At 45.9% G+C, this 19,545-nt stretch overlaps 1 protein-coding gene across 2 annotated transcripts in view; it reads right to left on the reverse strand.

Moving 5' to 3' along the window:
• Nucleotides 1–19,545, reverse strand: part of SYT16 (synaptotagmin 16) — a 125,297-nt gene that overhangs the window by 105,217 nt on the left and 535 nt on the right. For both annotated transcript variants that reach the window (XM_048948094.1, XM_048948095.1), the window contains exon 2: nt 18,944–19,070. The gene's annotated coding sequence lies outside the window, so the exon portion shown is untranslated. The remainder of the gene's footprint in view (nt 1–18,943; nt 19,071–19,545) is intronic.

Below are 19,545 nucleotides of genomic sequence, written 5' to 3' on the forward strand. Positions count from 1 at the left end.
CGCCACTTGGTAGGCATGCTGTAGGAATTTCTGCTTCTGCTAACCTTCCTTCTTCCACCAAGTGTTCCAAGCAGGCAGGGTCTGCAAGGAGAGCTGTCCCAGCAGGGAATACTGCCTGCCCTGCATGGGCTCTGCCTGGGCCAGGACACCCCACACACCTCATCACTGGGGATTGGACAGCAAAGTTCTTACTCAACACTTCCCCTAACTCCCAGCAGCTTTGCAAAGTTGCTGTTTCTGCTTATTCTCTGGCTTGAGCAGATGTTCCCAGTCACTGCTGTGTGCTCCCACAATGATCCTCTCTCTTTCCAGCTCTTACAAGGGCACGCAGGAGGGGGAGAAGGGGCAGCACCACAGGCTTTGGTTGTCCTAGCATGGCACAAGGAGAGAACAGCAGGTGGTGATAGCTGGGCAGCAAAACAAGCATGGCCTTCTTCCTAGAGCATCCCACCACAGTTCTGCAGTCAGGCCTGTGCTCCTGCTGAGCACCTTGCCTCTAGGGCAGGCCAAGACAGCTCTGCTCATCCATGTGAAGTGAAGTGACACCAGGCAATGCTGACCTTGTGCTGGGTGAGCCAGCAGCAACCACATGGCCAGGCACCTAGACTGCTTTAAACCACCATAAATTCATTCTGCCCAGCACCTCCCCTCATCAAACCACAAACTGGGGCAATGGGAAAGGCACAGGAAGAGGAGATGCACTAAGGAGAAAGATCTACTTAATCACGTAACAAAAAGCATAATCGACTCCTTGTTCAGATCTACTTTATTCCAAAGAACCAAACAAATGGCAGTCTTGCATTCCTCGTGGCTGTTAGCAAATCAGCACAGCTAAGCAGTCATCCAGAAACCAGGTTGGTTTCCCACAAGGAATCCAGAAAGCAGGACGCCCTGCAACAGTGCACACAGCCCTTGTTGAGAAACCTGCAGCACCGAGCAAGCAGCCTTCCTGCTCACTGACAGACTCACCTCATTCATCTGCAGCTCTTCCACAACTGCATCTGTATGCATTAATAAAGCCCGCTTTGGTACACTGAGACTTGCTCTGCATTATCACTTTGCAGATGTCAACCATGACTGGGACACACAGTGCGAGGTGTTATGCAGCCACACTGTGAAAGAGCAGGCACAGCAGGGAAGGGGTGGAATACAGATCATGCATCACTTTGCTGGCAGGGAGAGAAAACAGGACCTAATCCTCAAAGCACCCATCTGAAGGATTAGGTTAATGAGGAGGTATCATTAACACCTTTCACTCTTTCCTTTAAACTCTGCAGTACTCATACTGCACACAAAGCAATCCATGTCTGGACGATAAAGAGCTGTTGATTATTTCAGCTCACAGCACTCTCCTCGGTTCAGCAGAAACCATTGCTTCTGCAAAATCCCAACGATAAAAGTCCCTGTGGCCTCACCCTGGGCAGAGCTCCCTGGTAGTGCTGGATGATGCACAGTCAGCACACACAGCTCTGCCCAGGGGAAGGGATGGATGGAGCTTCCTCCGAGCTTCTGAGGGGAAAAAAAAGGTGGAAAGCCCTCAGAAAATCACACCCCCAGCTGTTCTCGTGCCATTTGGGGAACGCACGTGCTTTTTGATTTTTCCATACATATTACTGACTTATTGGCTGCTCCACAGGCTTTTCATAGCTTTTCCATTAAACAGCAATTAAAGCAAGCAGCCAAAGCCAAACTTGACCTGTGCATTGATGAGACAAAGTCTTGAGTGAACAGTTTTTCTTTCCCCAGTATAGATTCAAGGAAGACAGAGAGACACAGCAGATCTATGTCACATTTTACCTTGTGTCTGCAGGTAGCAGCAGACTACTTTTTGAAAGAATCAAGGAAAATCTCCTTCAGGTAACTGCCTAGCCTTGCTACTTACAGATGTCTGATGAACAGAGTAAAGCCTCATGCTGCCATTTGCTCACGTGGATGAGTTTTAGGAACATCCTGCATTGTATGCCCTTCACATAGAACACAACATCTGACTTTCAGCAAAACAGACCAGCAATCCACTTAGAGGTACTGTCACACGGACTCATGCTCCTCTACCAATGCAATCTGGGATCCTTCATCCCTACAGTGACATTTTCCTTCTGGTTTAAAACCCAAAATCAAGTTGAGATTCTAAGACAAGCAGTTGCAAGAAGCCCAGAGCTCCTCCTTTATCCTCTTCAAGGAACAGCCACTAATGGAAGCTGCTGTCAACAAAGAAAGGCGGTTAGCACTTCCCTGCTTAACACAACACCAAAATACAAATATTTGCAACACTGGCCACTATTGCATTCCCCTTCTCCACTGTCTCATTCTGCAGCCCTGGAGGAATCAAACTCTCATATGAAATAATCCTGGCAACAAATCGTTCACAGGACAGAAACAGAAGAGCCTGTAAGCTTCTCTGCAATTAAACCCTCTCACCTGTGAAGAGTCTTCTATAACTACAGAGCACCTACAGCCAAGAGATGTCAGCTCCACCTGCACCTGGCACTGCTGAGCTGCACATTCCTCCTCTTGCCTTTACACTGTGTATCTCTTATGACAGGAGATGTTTGCATTCAGTAGTATGGAGCTGTGACCATCCTTGCATGAAGCATGAGAAGCAGTCTTTCCTCCTGTATTTCACAGGACTTCTCCATAGAGAATGGGAGTACGCTGGGGATAAAGAAAGGTGCAGTGTAAATGCCCACTGAAAGAATAAAATAAAGAAAGGTGAAGAAAAACCTCACTGCACAAGGACAGGACAAAGAAAGGGGGTCAATTTAGGCTGAAAAAAGGAAGAAAACATACTAAAAATTACTATGTATTGAAAGGGAATCTTAAGATCTCTGTGTTTCCTGGATATGATGCAGCAGAAAGATCTGTTAGGAGTGATTTAGATAAGCTCATCTGTACACAGAGCAAAGGAATGGACCTGTGGTCCTTCTACAGTTACTCTGTATGATTATCTGTGCTCTTAAGAACCCATGGTTCAAGACACTGTCTTGCTGATTAGACACAAAGCCAGTCAAAATAGGGTTTGGTTCCCATTTCATTCAAGCTACAGTTTCCTCACAAAACAAAGTCTCCCATCAGCCTTAGGTCCTAAGCATCCAAATAACAACAACCAAAAAAACCCCCCCAAAAAAACAGTAAAAAAAACCCACAGCCAGACATCAGAAGTGAGAGTAAATCTACAAAAGGAAAGTCAGTATTAAAACCCATTAGGTGGAGAAAGGCAGACTCTATCAAATTTATTGCTTGATTTCAGGACTTGGGAAGAGCCTCTTCATTTCCTGTACCTCCTGAGTATTTACTATGCCTCCTATGAGCTAAGACTTCCAGAGTCATTTTAATGTCATGTTCTAAGCACTTCTGCATTGTAAATCATCGATTTTTATCTCCTTCTCCCAATCAATACAAAGATATTTATGCTGAACACATAAAAGCTCTTGACACTATAGAAAAAACAATTATACCCTGCAAGACGTTTGCTTTTGGTCGTTGACATCATGGAATTATCCATTACACTTTGCACATGCCTGCCATTTACAGGAAAGCAGAGTGACCTTGCCTGCCTGCAGTTCACATCCGTGCAGCTCGGGGAAGCAAAGCAGCTGATAGCCATCTCTGCTTGAGGACTGCAAGTCGTGGAAGCTGGGAGAAGCCATGCAAGCAGAAGCAGCTCTCATGTCTGCCTTGCTCCTGTGTTCCTCCCAGACGTCGCTTGCTGTCACAGACAGGATGCTGGCCAGACACATCTTTCTTCCAACCATGACAGATATGCTGCCCTTTACAGCCCTGGGGCAGACCAGAAAACTTCATTTCCTCTCGTTGCCTGCCAGCACTCCAAGGACTCTGCCAGCTTGGCCCTTCTGCCTCTTACCACCCCTACCCAGGAGGTGTGCAAAGACAATTTAAACCACAGGGCAGAGATGCTGAAGCACCTGCAAGCTCCTGCTGTACTGACTTAATAGAACACACCAGGGTCCCATTTGTCTTGGCCATCCCACTCTCGATTAACACTGCACCCTTCCTGGATGCAGGCAGGGCACTGGGCACAAAAGCACAGCACATCTGAACGGTTCCAACACCCGTGTCACTGCTGAGAGGGTCGTGAGAGGTGGCAGACACCAGCCCTTGTATCTTGGCAAAGCTGCAACAGACCTGTCAAGTCTGAGCAGCTTACGTTCATGACTCGCCCACCAGTCTTGCACTTTCTTCTTCCAGCAGCAGCAATTCACACCTTTCTAGCAAAGCACTCACCGTCTGGGCTCCTTGGAAGGGACCCACTGCCAAAGGGCCCTGGGAGGTGCAGTGTCCCCAGCCCCAGAAAGCTCACCCAGCACTGCACCAGACAGCAGCACCTGAGGAACAAGCATGCTGAACAGTAGCACACAGCAGAGCGGTGCACCTTCTCCAGCACTGCTCACCCACTCTGCCATTTTCACTTCAGGTGATGGTCTAGATTTCCTCTGAGGTTGCCAAATGCCTGCAGCCCAGCAGATGAGGACAGCCTTCACTAACAGCTAAACACAACCGCATTTCATTTTAAAACCTCAGCCAGATCTTGTAGGGTAGCAAAGTAGTTTCAGCAAAGCTAGGGAGCTGTGATGATTGCATCAGCTCCATCCTAGTAAGCCAGGAACACACCTATAAAGGGAGAATTAAAAACCCAGTGGTCATCATTCAAGAGCAAGAATTATGAACGCAGTAACACCAGTATATAAGCTTTAGGGCCTACAGTCATCCTGCTTAATTCTCTCTGATCCCCACTGACCCAGCTGACAGAGGTATCTGTCACTAGGAGGACAATTAACTTTTCTCTGTAGCTGGTAGATAGAAGTTCCAAGCACAGCAAGGGAAATCTACACATTCACGGCCTGCTTATACTGAATCTGTATTTTTGAACTATTAGAGGGAGGTATTTTGTGTGTGTTGGGTTGTTTGTTTTTTATAATCTTTTGTTGTCAAAACAGGCAGAACTCAGCCAAGTTCAGCACCTAATGGCAGATCTGTCCCCATTAATGGAGGACCAAATCACCTGGAGGAGAACAGCAAGAAAAAGCTTTCCTGTGCTTAAAAACCTCACAACCTCACTTGGACTCCCAAATTGCAGGAAAAAAATATATTGATTTTTTTCCTCTGTTATTCCTCAGCTTCTGAACAGCTGGAGCACCAGCAGTCCAAGGAACAGAGTGAGAATGCCAAGCAGACAATGAAGGCAGCAGTGGGAGCAGGGAAGGGGCCTCTCACTTTACAAGGGCTGGCAGAGATGCACACAGAAGAAACGCTAAAGGCAAGTACTCACAGCATATCAGCTCAGCAGCAGTAAGGTCTTTTGCAACATCTCTTCTTCAAAAGCCAAAGCAGCCTTAAATCACAACAATTTGTGATTTCATCCTCTAATTTAAATCTAATAAGATAGCAGAATGCAGATCAGTTTTAAGCCATAAAGAAATAACAACCTTCATTCACAAGGGAAGTGTGTACACAGAGCTTTATCATCATTCTGTTAATCCACTTTAAAGTCACACCTTAACTAATTAGAAAACAGCGAAATTAATTGGCACAAACATAAATTAACTCTCATTTCTACATAACACCTATGCAACACATTGCACAGCAGTCAACAGGATTCAGAAAGACTTACTGATAGGTAACATACTTAAGAACAAGTGTTTGAAAAGCGGGGCTGTCCAACAGGCAGCATCCATTCACCTGGCCAGCTGAACACACCAACACCACTGCCAGCCCTGAAAAAATACCCCCCAGATCCCAGGATGCAATGAACCAGGCTGATGTTACCTGCTGTGCTCCTACAGAGCTCCATGATGCTGCAGCTGGACTGCTCTGAGTAACACCCATGCCAGCTTACAGAATCACTGCACAGTGTAGGTTGGAAGGGACCTTAAGTATCATCCATTTCCAACCCCTGTCATGGGCAGGGCCACCCTGCACCAAACAGGCTGCGCAGAGCACCACCTGACCTGGCCTTGAGCACTGCCAGGGATGGTTGAAACCAGAGAATGTTGTGTCTTATTTTTCAGCCCTGAAATGTAAAGCCCTGTGTGTGTTATCTCCTGCTTACCTTTACCTATCAATTCTGATTTGCACCGACTGACAAGGTGCTCCCTAGTTAGAAAACAAACAGATATTTCAGAAGTATCCGAGAGAAGTGAAAACACTTTGCCCAGGGATGCTGGCTTTGTAATTTGCATAACATACAAGGCAGTAGCTGTAGGTCATGTCATTAATGGAATGCCCCTAAACAGAAGCAATGCATGGCAAAGGACAGTCAGCACTTCTGTAACGCTGAGTTCACTCAGAGATTCTTGTAAGCACCCACAGCAACTCTTTGGGATGATCCTCTTTTTCTGTGCACCTGTGTGAATAGTGTGCAGGTGCTGGCCGAGGGAGGGGCAGCCCCATGGCACCTCTAGGAGGATGTGAGCACAGCAGCGAGCCTTGCTGATGCTGTACAATAGCAGGTGGTACTGCGTGCACCTCTTCTCTGCTGTCAGGGAAAGAGGGTCATGTATGCCAAGCATGCCCTCCAAAGCATCCTTCTAGATAATGATGTGCACGTGCACACACACACTTCCAAAAAGAACTGCAGGCACCCAAGTGTGGCTCCTGCACGAGCTCACAGCAAGCAAACACTCAGAGGACAACCAGCTCCACAGCCTTCCTGCACTGCCAGACCTGGGCTTCGGTTCACTCTGCATAGACACAAAAGGTCATAAAGCAGAAGTCCACATTAAATGCCCGCTAGGTAATCAGCCAGCTGCATACACAAACTCTGCACTGAGTAGAAAGGAGCTACCGACCCCTTCTGACAGCTAAAGCTGCTCAATATCCTTACGAGCAGCAGCTTGCCATCCTGAATCACCACCTTATCATTTTGAATGCAGCCTCATAAGATTATCTGCAGACATGCGTACGCACATTTGAGCTCCCATCCAAATTTAATTTGAAACCAACCAGCACAGGGAAGTTTCTTTCCAAGCTGTGCTCTGCTGACATGATGATGTATTGATTTTTCTCTACACAAGGAAAGCACACGGCACCTCCAGTGAAAGGATATGCTGCTGGAGGCAGAGGAAAGCAGTGTGAAAACAAGCAGCTCAGATGTGGACACTGCTAGATGCACAGGAATGCTGAGGTTAGGCTGGTTGCTTGCTTAAATCCTGCATGAGTATCCTACAGGATACTGTAGGTCTTGTGCAGGTCTTCTCTGCACAAAACTTTTCAGCAGCCAAAACTTTCTCTAAAATACTCAACTACTTCTAAATATTTTAAGCAATCATCATAATGAGTAAGATTGTTATGAAAAACAAAAACTAGAGCTCCTCATATTACAGGGATGCTGCACTGCCCTCTAGAGTCGCCATCACTTTATCATCCCAGAATCTAGATGCAGAGATTCTGATAAAATTAGCTCTAAAAACTCTTCACAGGAAGGAGTGCTGTCTCCTGTATATAAAGCAGAGATAATAATTAAAATGAGAGTTCAACCCTTTGAGTGGTTCTCAGCAGTGCTTGGACAACACTTGCTTTGCTGGCCTCTCTGTAGACAGGTGCACCTATAAAATAAGGCATAGCATTTTAAGAAGGACTGCCAATATCACTATCTTTATATCCTGCAAAAATAAACATATAAATGGTGTACTTTCTTATCTTTTGGTCCCTTCCCAAAAGCCACAACTAGTCCTGTGAACTGCATCACAGGATGGAGGATCTACCTGTCTCCTTCTAACACAGGCAATTGCTGCACTCAATCAGCTGCACTCAACCTCAGTGGAGGGCTACAGAGAGATGGATGCTGCCCCTATCAGTGGGAGCATAGCAGGCTACATTCTGTGCGTTCCACTTCCAGTCACAGTGGATAGGGGCGTAGGGCAGCCCTCAGAGCACAACCATAAGCCAAGGTCTGGAGGAGGACAGAGTTCCCCAGGAGACACTATGAACCCTTACTCTCCAGCATACATCACAAAATGGACAAAAAGTTGGCACTTCAGGGTTCTTTCCTGCAGTGTCCTTCCGAACTCCAGACTGCCATATCCTGTCCTACTAGGCATGAATCTGCATGGAAAATACAGCTCATCAATCTCATGTCACGGCTTACAAAAGCACCTTGCTTGACAACTGGGCCTCCCTGGAGGATCCTCAGACTTTAGTATAGAAGATGACAGACAAGATGACTGGGCTGCTACAAGGTACACCGTCATGGATATCATAAACACAAACTCTCCTCCAGGCTGGGTCCCTGTGACCGCTGTTATCTCTCTGGGTTTGGATTAGAACTCAGCTGGTTCTTCTGAAGCCTTCACAGAGAGAGAAATGGGAAAGAACTTGCTGTTCAGTGATGACGAATGGATCAGAGTGGACAACTATATTCCAGTGCTTTAAATGCTTTCCAGTCCTCCTGAAAGTGATGTGTTCTTCTGATTTGCTGTCTTCACGTGCACCCTCCTGCTGTTGGAGTTTTCTTACAAAAAGAAATGAGATTCCCTCTGCTAATTCCCCCCATGTTTCACTACTCCCATGGCCATGTTTTTAGAAGCTACCGAGCACTGCTGCAAACACTGAGATACTGTTACTTCCACCCAAGATAAAGTTGGAAAGCTTTTAAGTTGACCAAACGTACATCACACTGAATCACATTCAATTAACTTAATCAAGTATTTCTCTAATGAAAACATATATTTCTGTTCTGTCAGTTTCCGACTTGACCACAATTCATTCTGTGTTACGGAGAAGAAAAAACAACATTAAAAACCATCTGTTCTCCTTAAATAGAAAAGCTATTTTAACCTGCATGATGAGCCCTAGTAATTATAAAAGAAGTGGAGTGGATGTCAAAAAGAAAATGAAGAGAGGGCAAGGCAGCTGCTACCTTGTGATTATCATAGCACAAACCTTTTATTAACCATGTGGTTTTGCCTCACACTCCTCACCTTGCTATGCAGCAATAACCTGCTGTCAGCCCATTAGCTGAAGCTATGCAGCGTATGCCATGAGGGTTACAGCACAGCCAAGACATTTGGCGAATGAATCTTTACATACTATCATATGAATAGAATCACAGAATCATAGAATGGCCTGGGTTGAAAAGGACCACAATAATCATCTACTTTCAACCCCCTGCTACGTGCAGGGTCACCAACCACCAGACCGGGCTGCCCAGGGCCACATCCAGCCTGGTCTTGACCATAACAGAATGCCAAAGTTAAAGGTCTTAGAAAAGGGTTACGTTCTGAAGGAAATAAATTGTAAGTGCCAAATTCAAAACTGCAGCTCCCAAGGGGCCTGACATTTCTTGCCCTACAATTCCCCAGTAACCCACCTGCTCACAGAAACTGTGACAGCATCAACCAAACCAGGAGAACTCCTCATACTCAATTCTTCCTGTAACACAGACCTCAATCACCTGCCAATGCTTCCTAAAGAGCTGCTCCTCTTAACAGACCTAAGGGAGAAATGCCAGAGGAGCATGATTCCACAGGGCAACAGTGAAAGGGTTGTCTGGCTCAAGGCAGTCCTGACTTCTTCTTCAACATTCCAGAGACTCCAGGCAAGTAAAGGCTGCTAAGCAACACCATATGCAGAGGTATTCCTCCTCCCTGTCTCTCCTTTCCCTGGTCTAAAGAAGAACAAAACACAAACTGAGGTGAGAGCAGAAGCTGTGACTGCATCCCGCTGCCAGGCAGGAAGCAGAAGTTCACAGAGTAAGGAACTGAACAGGGAAGAGGCAAGAGAGCAACAGGAAAGCAAATGAGGAGAAGCATCTCTGGAGGTCCGTTCTTATGCCTTCAGCCAGGTAAATACATGATGATGTGTCCTGCATACTTCTTGCTGAGGAACACTGAAAACAAAGTCATTTCTCCTCTACTAGGAACCTTTTATCCACTTCTTTTCCCTGCAGAAGGGGTACTCTGCAGCTGTTACCAGAGTTGCTATCAAGCTGAAGTTACTTCGTGATGTATTGATTTACTGATGTAGCTACAAGTGAGAAACTCAGCTTTGTTACATGCTTTTGTTTCTAGCTCTCATATTTACAGAAATATCTGAAAATCAGCAGAACACAGACTAAAGTTGAAGAGTCAGAGTGCGTGCTCTTTCCGAGGCTTGGAACTGTTGATTTTCAATGTCAGGTTGGAAGCTTGGTGGCCTGAATCATTGCTTCTGAGCACATGGCAGAACTGTCACCTCAACAAAAGGCCTAAACTTTATCATTTGGACACTCCTAAAGCCATCTGCAGAGAAAACAGATCCGTCAAAGAGAACAGCACATCTCCTGTCTCCTTGTCATTGCAGCACATACTATAGCGAGACCCAGTGATAAAGAGGACATCAGCAGCATCAAACTGAGACATGTTGAGTTGTATCAGCACAGCCAGGAGAACCAACAGCTCAAGGACCCCTTCCTCACAATAGCATTTTCCATTTGCTTTTGCTAAATTACAACTAATTACAACTCTTCTGCCATTTTGGAGTATTTCAGACTAAGTGACGCAGCAAGCCTCAGCTCCTGGGTAGTCAACAAGGTGAGAGTTTGCCAGAACTGGGGCAAAAACGAGAGCACTGTTGGATACAGACTCCTCTGTAAGCAAGGAGAGAGATCTCAGAGAATTCACTGTACTCTCCAGCCGATGAAGTGCCCCATAGTAAGGCCCTGCATGACACTAGGTGCACATCATACAGCTCTCCACTGCATGGAAATGTTGCCAGGTGGCTCTTGGAGCCAAGCTAGCTGACTACCCTTGACATACAGCATCACAGAAGGGCTGTCGGATCCCTGCCTTGAAAAACATAGGCAGCCTAAGTTTTGGCAGCAGGAACATGCCTTAATTTGCTTTTGGGCTGTCTTTCACTTCTCCATCACGACATGTACAATGGTGGGGTCTGAGAGGTACAAAACTTCTAATTGACTTTTGTAATTGGAAATTAACTTGTAACTACGCTGCGGTTCCATGCAACAGGCATATTTGTTCAAAAAACAAATGCTTTTTGAATCTCAAGTCTCAAACAAATTGAATGCAACCATCATAACTTCACCAACTAAAATGTAATCCTTCACTGAACAATCATAGCTGTTGTGGAGGTGAGTGTGGAGCGATCAAGTGAAAATCTCAGCTGTCACAGCAAATAACTTTCAAGTCCTTGTGGCAATAAAAAAAAAAAATCCCTTCTTTCCTTTCACCTGCTCCCTTGAAAAGAAGCTCAGAGGATTTAAATTGCTGCAAAACAAGAAAGAGGACAAAAACCTCCCACACGTTAAACACTGTGTATGTGATTGTTACGGTGACTGCATTGTTCTTCAGGGCTGACTCAAAGTTTTTAAGCACAAAGTGTAACCATAGCAAGTTATGCAAAACGGGCTTCAAAATGCAAAGCTTCGTAAGAATTTTCAACAGAGTTGTTGTTATAAGAGTCATTGGGTAACAAGAGAGAGGAAGAAGAAATATCCATCCTGGAACAGACAGCAGTTCAGTCCCCACTGCCTTTGTCTGATAAAAAGTTTTAGGCTCATTGTGAACAGTTACCTAAGAATGAAGACATAAAATACCCACAATACAGAATAAACACACAATCTTGTCACTCAAACTCACTCAAAACACCCAAAGTTCAGATTTGCTACAGCTTTGACAGATGCCAAAATATTTCAGCTTGTCATCAAAAGACATCTCCGTCCAGCTGAAATCCTGCACTGCCGTCCCCCAGATCAACTTGAGCACTGGCTTTGCTAATGCATGAGTATTTTGCAGCTTTATGCTACCAGACAATCTCACCTACCAGTGTTATGGCTTGCCCTATCCTTGGGATGCAGAGCATCATGACTGTGCATCCTCCAATATAATCCTCAGAAACTGGGCCATTTATTTTCTGTAACCAAAACATTAAATGATAATTACACAGTTTGGAGATGCATGTAAAGATATAATGGAAAACCACACTTTGTAACCACATATATTTTACTCCAGCTCCAAGAAATTCTTTCTTCTTTCATCCAGATCAAAAGATGCTGTGGCGCAGCCTGCAGGTGAGACACTCACCCTGTTCTGCATGAAGATCCTTGCTGTCAGAAGTCACAGTTTTTTCCTTTTCCTCTCCAAAGATCTCTTCAGCTCAGTGCCTGTCTTCACTCCCTCACACTTCTTCCAATGCTTTTCTCTAGTTTGTGACCTCAGGGCTTCAGAAACCACAGCGCAATACTTTTCCCAAAGGGGAACTCGCTGTCTGCACTTTATTAATACTTGTGTTTCTTGAGCATGACTCACTGGAGCCTCCTATTGATGACTGTCCTGGCTGTTAGTTTCTGATAGCTTGCTAACCCACTGGGAAAATAAACTCCTCTTCACTCATCATGCCAGAAATCCACTCCTGTGATGTACTCTCTGCTGAAAGCCATACTTCCTTGTCTCTCTCAGAGCAAATTAAACACTGAAAAGGAGAAAAGTCTACTGCAAGTTATTTACTGCAGATGACAACCCAAGATCCTGACAATCACCTTTTCAAAGTGGCTCAAATAGTGAACCTCTGATTAAATTAACAGCAATACCAACAGGAACCAGCCGTGCGCAGAGGCTTCTATCTGCAGAATCCCCTTGAAAAAAAGGAAGTACCAACCAAGGAGCAATAAACCCTTTTAGAAAGCTCTTTTCTTTCAATCCCTGTGAGATGCAGAAGACTGAATAGATGTATATGCAAATTACTGGGTTCAGTCACCAAACTCCTTTTTTTCCCTTATATAAGCATTTGCTTCTCAGGAGGAAGTGCAGGGAGAGCTTTGATGGATTTTTTACTTTCTTTAAACAATACACTACCTGCATATGCTGTCTAGACACTTGTGAGATGTAAGTCACATTCTGATTTTCCACATTGTCATAAGAAATGCTTAAGTGTCTCAAAAATATTTTTTGACCAAGCTAAGTAGTTTGGCTACCCACAAAACTGTACTTGAAAAAAATCTAACTAGCATCTAAAACCATGTCAGCCAGCTGTAGAAGTAAGCATGAGGTCCCGGGTGCTTTCAGACCCTGTTAAAGCCAATGAAGGTTAATTATGGCACCCAGTATGGCATACGTGTGAGCCATGAAGACATCCTAACATGCCTACCTCAGGAAGTGAGCAGCAGAACAAGGACCAAACGCTGACACAAGGCAGCCCTATGTGCAGCCAAAGGTTGGACTCAATGACCCCTATGGGAGCCTCCCAACTCGTGATATTCTATGATCCCATGAGTCTCAGCCATGCGTTCTGTGCAGGACATGTGCAAAAAGGACAGGTCAGAAGTTGAGGTTTCTCTATGCAATTTTTCTTGTAGCTGCAGGTTGATGAAGAGGTACCATAACGAACAAAATAAACCACCCTTATCCCATTTCTGCCCTTCTCCAGAGCAGCTTGGCCCCATGCTCTCCTCTCTGAAGGAGCTTTCATCAGGGAGCACGGTAGGACTGCTCTTTGTAATCCACACACGTTCCTTCAATTCAATGTCTATCCATTCATTTAACCCTTCACCACCAAACTAGTCCATCTCGCATCTGAAAAGGAAGAAGTCTGTTCTGGAAACCACAACTAACATTAACAAAAAATAAAAGATATAAAAAGAGCAGGTCGAGGAAAGTGACCCTTCCTCTCTACTCTGCCCTCGTGAGGCCACATTTAGAATACTGTGTTCAGTTCTGGGCTCCCCAGTCTGAAAAGGACAGGGACCTCCTAGAAGGAGTTCAGCAGAGAGCCACAAAGATGCTAAGGGGCCTGGAGCATCTCCCATGCGAGGAAAGGCTGAGAAACATGGGACTGTTCAGCCTAGGGAGAAGAAGAATGAGAGAGGATCTGCTACATGTTTATAAATATCTAAAGGGAGGTGGGAGGCAAATGGATGAGGCCACACTCTTGACTGTGGTGCGTAGCAATTAAACAAGGAGCAATGGCCCACAAACTTGAACACAGGGAGTTCTGTACTAACATGTGGAAGAGCTTCTTTACAGTATGGGTGATGGAGCACTGGAATAGGTTGCCCAGCGCAGAGGGGTGGTGGAGTCTCCTTCTGTGGAGATATTCAGGAGCTGGCTGGACATCTACCTGTGTGACCTGTTGTAGGGAACCTGCTTTGGTCAGGGGGGTTTGACTCAGTGTTCTTTTGAGTTCCCTTCCAACCCACCCCTGTGATTCTGTGACATCCATGGCTGATTAAGACATGTCTAATTGGATTTATTTACAGTCACTGTAATAAGTTCAGCACATACTTATCAGATAAACAGACGATAGCTGTATTCTCTTTTAAGCGGGAATTCATCTCCTAAAGCTACACAAAGAACAGCAGCACAGGGTCTGCGTGCTTAAAGAGCAGCTCAAAGAATGAGCTTGTAGAGCTTATGCCTCCCCATCCCCTAGATAGACTCATCAAAAGCCCTTGGTGGATAATTGATCGAGCTTTCCCAGAGCACAGGAGTAATAAGCAATAGATCATACAGTGGGAAGTGAACACAAGGTCTCCTTAATGACTACTTAACCCCACCAATCATGACGTCAACCTATCTGAAGCATGTAAGAGGCTGCTTTTGAAAGCAAAGCTGCCTGATGTCTTTAGATAACCTCTACTGATAATTGGCACTACTCCTATTTTGCTAAGAGTCAGCTCTGCAGCTGAGCAGCCCCATGGAAGGACCTGACCAGACCAGATGGTACACGCTTGTTTTCCACGTGCATGGGAACCAAAGGAACACTTCAAGAGAGTAACATGCGCAATAAATGTTATGGACTGCTGCAGATGGGACCCCAAGGCAGAGCTGGCATCATTACTTAGAGGGAAGACAAGCCGCAGACCTTTGTTTTACAAATCCCTTATGCAGCTCACAGTCTTCTTGCTGCCGCAGCGCTTCCAACACAGGGCACAGCGCATCCGCAGAGCCAGCACCACGCTCACAGGACTTGTTCCTTAATGGCCCGTCTGCACCAAAAGGATCTATTTCACCATGACCTAAGCATACTAAATGAGTGCTACAGCCATTATGAGCAAGGCTCTGGGGCCAGATTTGATTTGAGATGTCCTACATGCCTGAAAAAGCTTGGTTTGCTACCTCACTTGTGTCTTCAAACCTCTAAAAATACCTTCAGAAACCTGGCTCCAGGGCCCACAGGCCCTTTAGCTTACCTCTCCTCAGAGCAATAACACTGCCTACATCCTGCCACTGCATCCAGCTCTCAGCTGAGTCCCTCCCCACCCTCTCCCAGAGCAGTTGCCTGCCTTCAGTAACAATAATAATGCTCAAAGCAAGCTCTCCTCAGAGGCAGTTTCCCTGGAGAATGCTCTCTACTTCAGTGCTCATCAAAACAGGAAGGAAACAGATTTTAAATGTTCTCCAATCTATTTTGCAAGCCGTTCTGAAGCCTGAGTATGTGTTTCTCTTTGAACATTTTCTCATAGGGACAGCATGTAAGCACAAACTTGGCCTCTTTATAAAATTAACTGTGCTTCAAGTATTTAGAAATGAACACACAGTGGCAATCAATGTTTTGCACAAAGCAGGCATTTTTCAAGCTTTGCTCTCAACACAACCAGATGTGACGCAGGTCTGTTATTAGCAGGAATTTAAGCAATGTTATGTCAAAATGAAGCAACATCAAAGCATCAAATTATTCTCAAACAGAAGGTTTTTCAAGCACACTGGTGGGGCAGGCCTCAGAAAGCCCTCCATGGTTACATGCAATTTTACAGCCAGCCACCTGGCTGTAAAATGTACAAGCATACCAGTAGTTCCAACCATGCATAAAGGGGGAGATTTAGGTTAGAAGCTGGGCAGAAACCCTTTGCTCAAAGGGCAGAATGGCCCTGGCACAGCTGCCCAGAGAGCTGTAGGTGCCCCATCCTTAGAGATGCCCAAGGCCCTGCATGGGGCCCTAGGCAGCCTGAGCTGGTGGGGGGGCAACCAGTCCACAGCAGGGTGTGGAACTGGATGGGCTTTTAGGTCCCCTTCAATCCAACCATCTTGTGAGTCTGACATTTCCTAGGACAAGCAACCCATGATGGCAGCAGTCACAGTGAGGGGCTCTTGATGGTAGAGCTGAAGGCCACGCTAAGCCCTTCATTTCCTATCCTTCCACAGAAGGATGCAATCATCCCGGCAGGGTGAATGCTTGCCCAGTCCAATAAGAGGACCACACATTAGAGGAGGCAGAGCTCACTCTATGATGCCCCAAACTCCTGAGGAAAGGGAGGAGACTGAGGGATTCTCCTCACCACAACACTGAGTTTTATCCACTCCTAGTAAACACCTGAGCTGCAATATGCACCTATCTTCTAATTCCTAACAGCACCATAAAAACACAAGACACACATCTACATGCCACCCAGACAAAGCAAACTAATCAACCAGTCCCTGAATTGTTACAAGTTAATCAGCCTATTTCTTCAAAGAACCATGAGACAGTCTTGCCTGTATTTTCTAAGCATGTTTACAAAGATCTTGAAAGCCATGTGAATGGGAGTGCCCTCTTCTACAATGCTATACCAAACCTACGCCTAAGATCCCAGGCAGAGTAACTGAATCCTGGTGGCTTAACAAAGAAACTAGGATTCGGTTACTCTGCCTGGGATCTTACTACTGCCCCAATAATTATTAATGGCATGTTGTTGCACTGTGATACCCACGTACATGAAGTGACACAAAGTGTTTAATTAAAAGCTGTAACAGAGTGAAGCTGCCTTCAGGTGGAATATAGACAACCTGCACAACAAAGAGGGCTGCAGATGTGCAGCGTGGTTAAGTCCCAATATTGCTGAAACCAACTTTCAAATTGGAGTCACTGTCCCTGGAGGCGTTCAAAGAAACGTGTAGATGTGGCACTGCGGGATGTGGTTTAGTGAGCATGGTGGTGGTGGGTTGGTGGTTGGTGATCTTAAAGATCTCTTCCAACTTCAGTGATTCTGTGATTCTACTCTGAGAAGTGACTTGTGTGTCCATTTAACTAATCTTTTCAGTATATTCTCTTGGTAAAATTTTCATTTAGAAACACCTGACGCACACTTACTACTGTGAGGAGACCATATTTATTACCATTAGAAGCGTATTTAAGTGACATGCAGCATTTGGCTCACTCCAGCACTGACCTGAACTGTGTTTAAGCTGCACTCATTTCAAATTGGGTTGAAGCCAAAGCTTTTGGAGACCAAACTTGCTTCTTTTCTGATCCCTCAGCCAGCAGGAACAATGAATTATTTAACAATAAAAATCAGAGCAGACTGCTCAGACATATAACTCCAGATCACCACAAGTCATCACCACCACCTCCTCTGGCAGCCCAGAATCACAGGGAAAGAGAGGCACTCCAGCTATTATGCCTTTCTCTGAGGAACAGCTCTGATTCAAGGACAGAAACTGGCACCACCTAAGCTACACAATATCCCTACTCCTCCCCAAGTTCCCTAACCAACACAAACCCTGCGATCCACCAATGGTACCACTGCTCCATGCAAGTACAGGCAGGGTTGGCACCTGTCAGATGACAGAAAGCTGAACAGAACAACGCACCTTCGCCCACATGAAAAAAGATCACAGTTTATATCCAAATGGAATTTAATACAAGTACACCACCTTACCAAGTCCAGGAAATGCAGCCTAATATTGAACACTCCTCAGGTCTTTTGTGCTCAAGGTATTATTCCTCAATCAAAACATTCACTAAGTGTCACAGGGATAAGGAATTAACTGCTAGATGTGCTTACCAAGATTAAATATTGCAAACCACCAAGGAACCTGATAAACACAAGGCATGTGGGGAGCTTTGAAAGCAGCACAGCCCAGAGCACGTAGCTCTACAGGATGGGACCACTAAGGCTGAGATATGAACTGGTGAGAAATAAAGGAACTTCAGGTAGGTCTAACCTGGAGCAGAAAACAAGCAGAAAATGGCAAGCAGTGCAAGATATTCCAGTTGTTCCAGACCAAGACAGATGAGTTGAGCAGGGTTTATTAGCTTGGTCTTGCTGCGACACCAGTGAGAGGGAAAAGCAGCCACAAGACAGCAGTGCACAGCAGGAACTACAAGGAACACAGAATCACAGAATGGCCAGGGTTGGAAGGGACCTCAAGGATCATGAATCTCCCTGCCAACAGGCAGGGCCACCAACCTCCCCATTTAGTACCAGACCAGGCTGCCCATGGCCCCATCCAACCTGGCCCTGAACACCTTGAAGGAGGGAAGATTTAGGTTGGATGTTAGGGGGAAGTTCTTTACAAGGAGAGTAGTTAGGCCCTGGAACGGGCTGCCCAGGGAGGTTGTGGATGCCCCGTCCTTGGACGTGTTTAAGGCCAGGTTGGACGGGGTCCTGGATCTGAATGTGTATGTTTGGTGGCCCTGCCAGGCAGGGGGGTTGGAACTACATGATCCTTGGGGTCCCTTCCAACCCGGGTGATTCTGTGATTCTGTGATTCTGTGATTCTGTGACCTCCAGGGACGGGGCATCCACAGCCTCTCTGGGCAGCTGTTCCAGCACCTCACCACTCTCTCTATAAAGAATTTCCCCCTGACATCCAACTTCAATCTTCCCTCCCTCAACTTAAAAAAATTTCCCTTTGTCCTGTTGCTATCTACCCTTTCAAAGAGTTGATTCCCCTCCTGTTTGTAGGCTCCCTTTAGGTACTGAAAGGCTGCTATCAGGTCACCCTGCAGCCTTTTTTTCACCAGGTTGAACAAGCTCAGAGAATAGCATCCAGCAGAGCACAAATGCTTCCTACTCTGTAAAGTAAACCTCTGCTAATAGAAGGTAGAAAATGATGATCAGCACCAAAGCCTCAGTAGCTGAACCAAAAGGCAATACACCTGTCTTCAGGCTACAATCAGCGTAACAATGCTTGAACTCCACCTCTGGTGTTAGTCAGGCTTGTGAGGAGGGTCAGGTACAGCACCACAAGCAACTGTTTCACTCTCTGCTGTCCTCTTAGCTCCATCTACTCACATTCACGGGAGGAGAACTCCAAAAGCCACGTCCACATCATGTCGGTCTGGGCCTTGTCCAGGGTCACCTCCCCTTTGGGGCACAGTTTTGAAAGACAGTGTGGAACAGCAGACACAGGTGAGCATCACTGTATGACGAAAGGAAGAGAGAAATTATTCTCCCCACTAAGTCCAATCCTTATGAAGAGCTCACAGAATCACAGAACGGCCAGGGTTGGAAGGGACCTCAAGGATCATGAATCTCCAACTCTCCTGCCACATGCAAGGCCACCAAGCTCCCCATTTAATACCAAACCAGGCTGCCCATGGCCCCATCCAACCTGGCCTTGAACACCTGCAGGGACGGGGCATCCACAACCTCTCTGGAACACCAACACCTCACCACTCTCTCTGTAAAGAATTTCCCCTGGCATCCAACCTAAATCTCCCCTCCAAGCTTGGGATTTTGTTATTGCAAGCTTATGAACCGTGGCATGCCATCCTGACGTCTTTCAAGGCTACCAGGTCTATCTGTCCTCCAAACAAGCTGGGGAAAGACACAGAGAGATCCCCGGGCGCTCGGTAACAGCGCGGAGCCGGGCTGTAAGCGGGGGGGCTGCGCAA

Source organism: Lagopus muta, chromosome 6 (genome assembly GCF_023343835.1).
Source record: "Lagopus muta isolate bLagMut1 chromosome 6, bLagMut1 primary, whole genome shotgun sequence".
Taxonomy (NCBI): Eukaryota; Metazoa; Chordata; class Aves; order Galliformes; family Phasianidae; genus Lagopus; species Lagopus muta.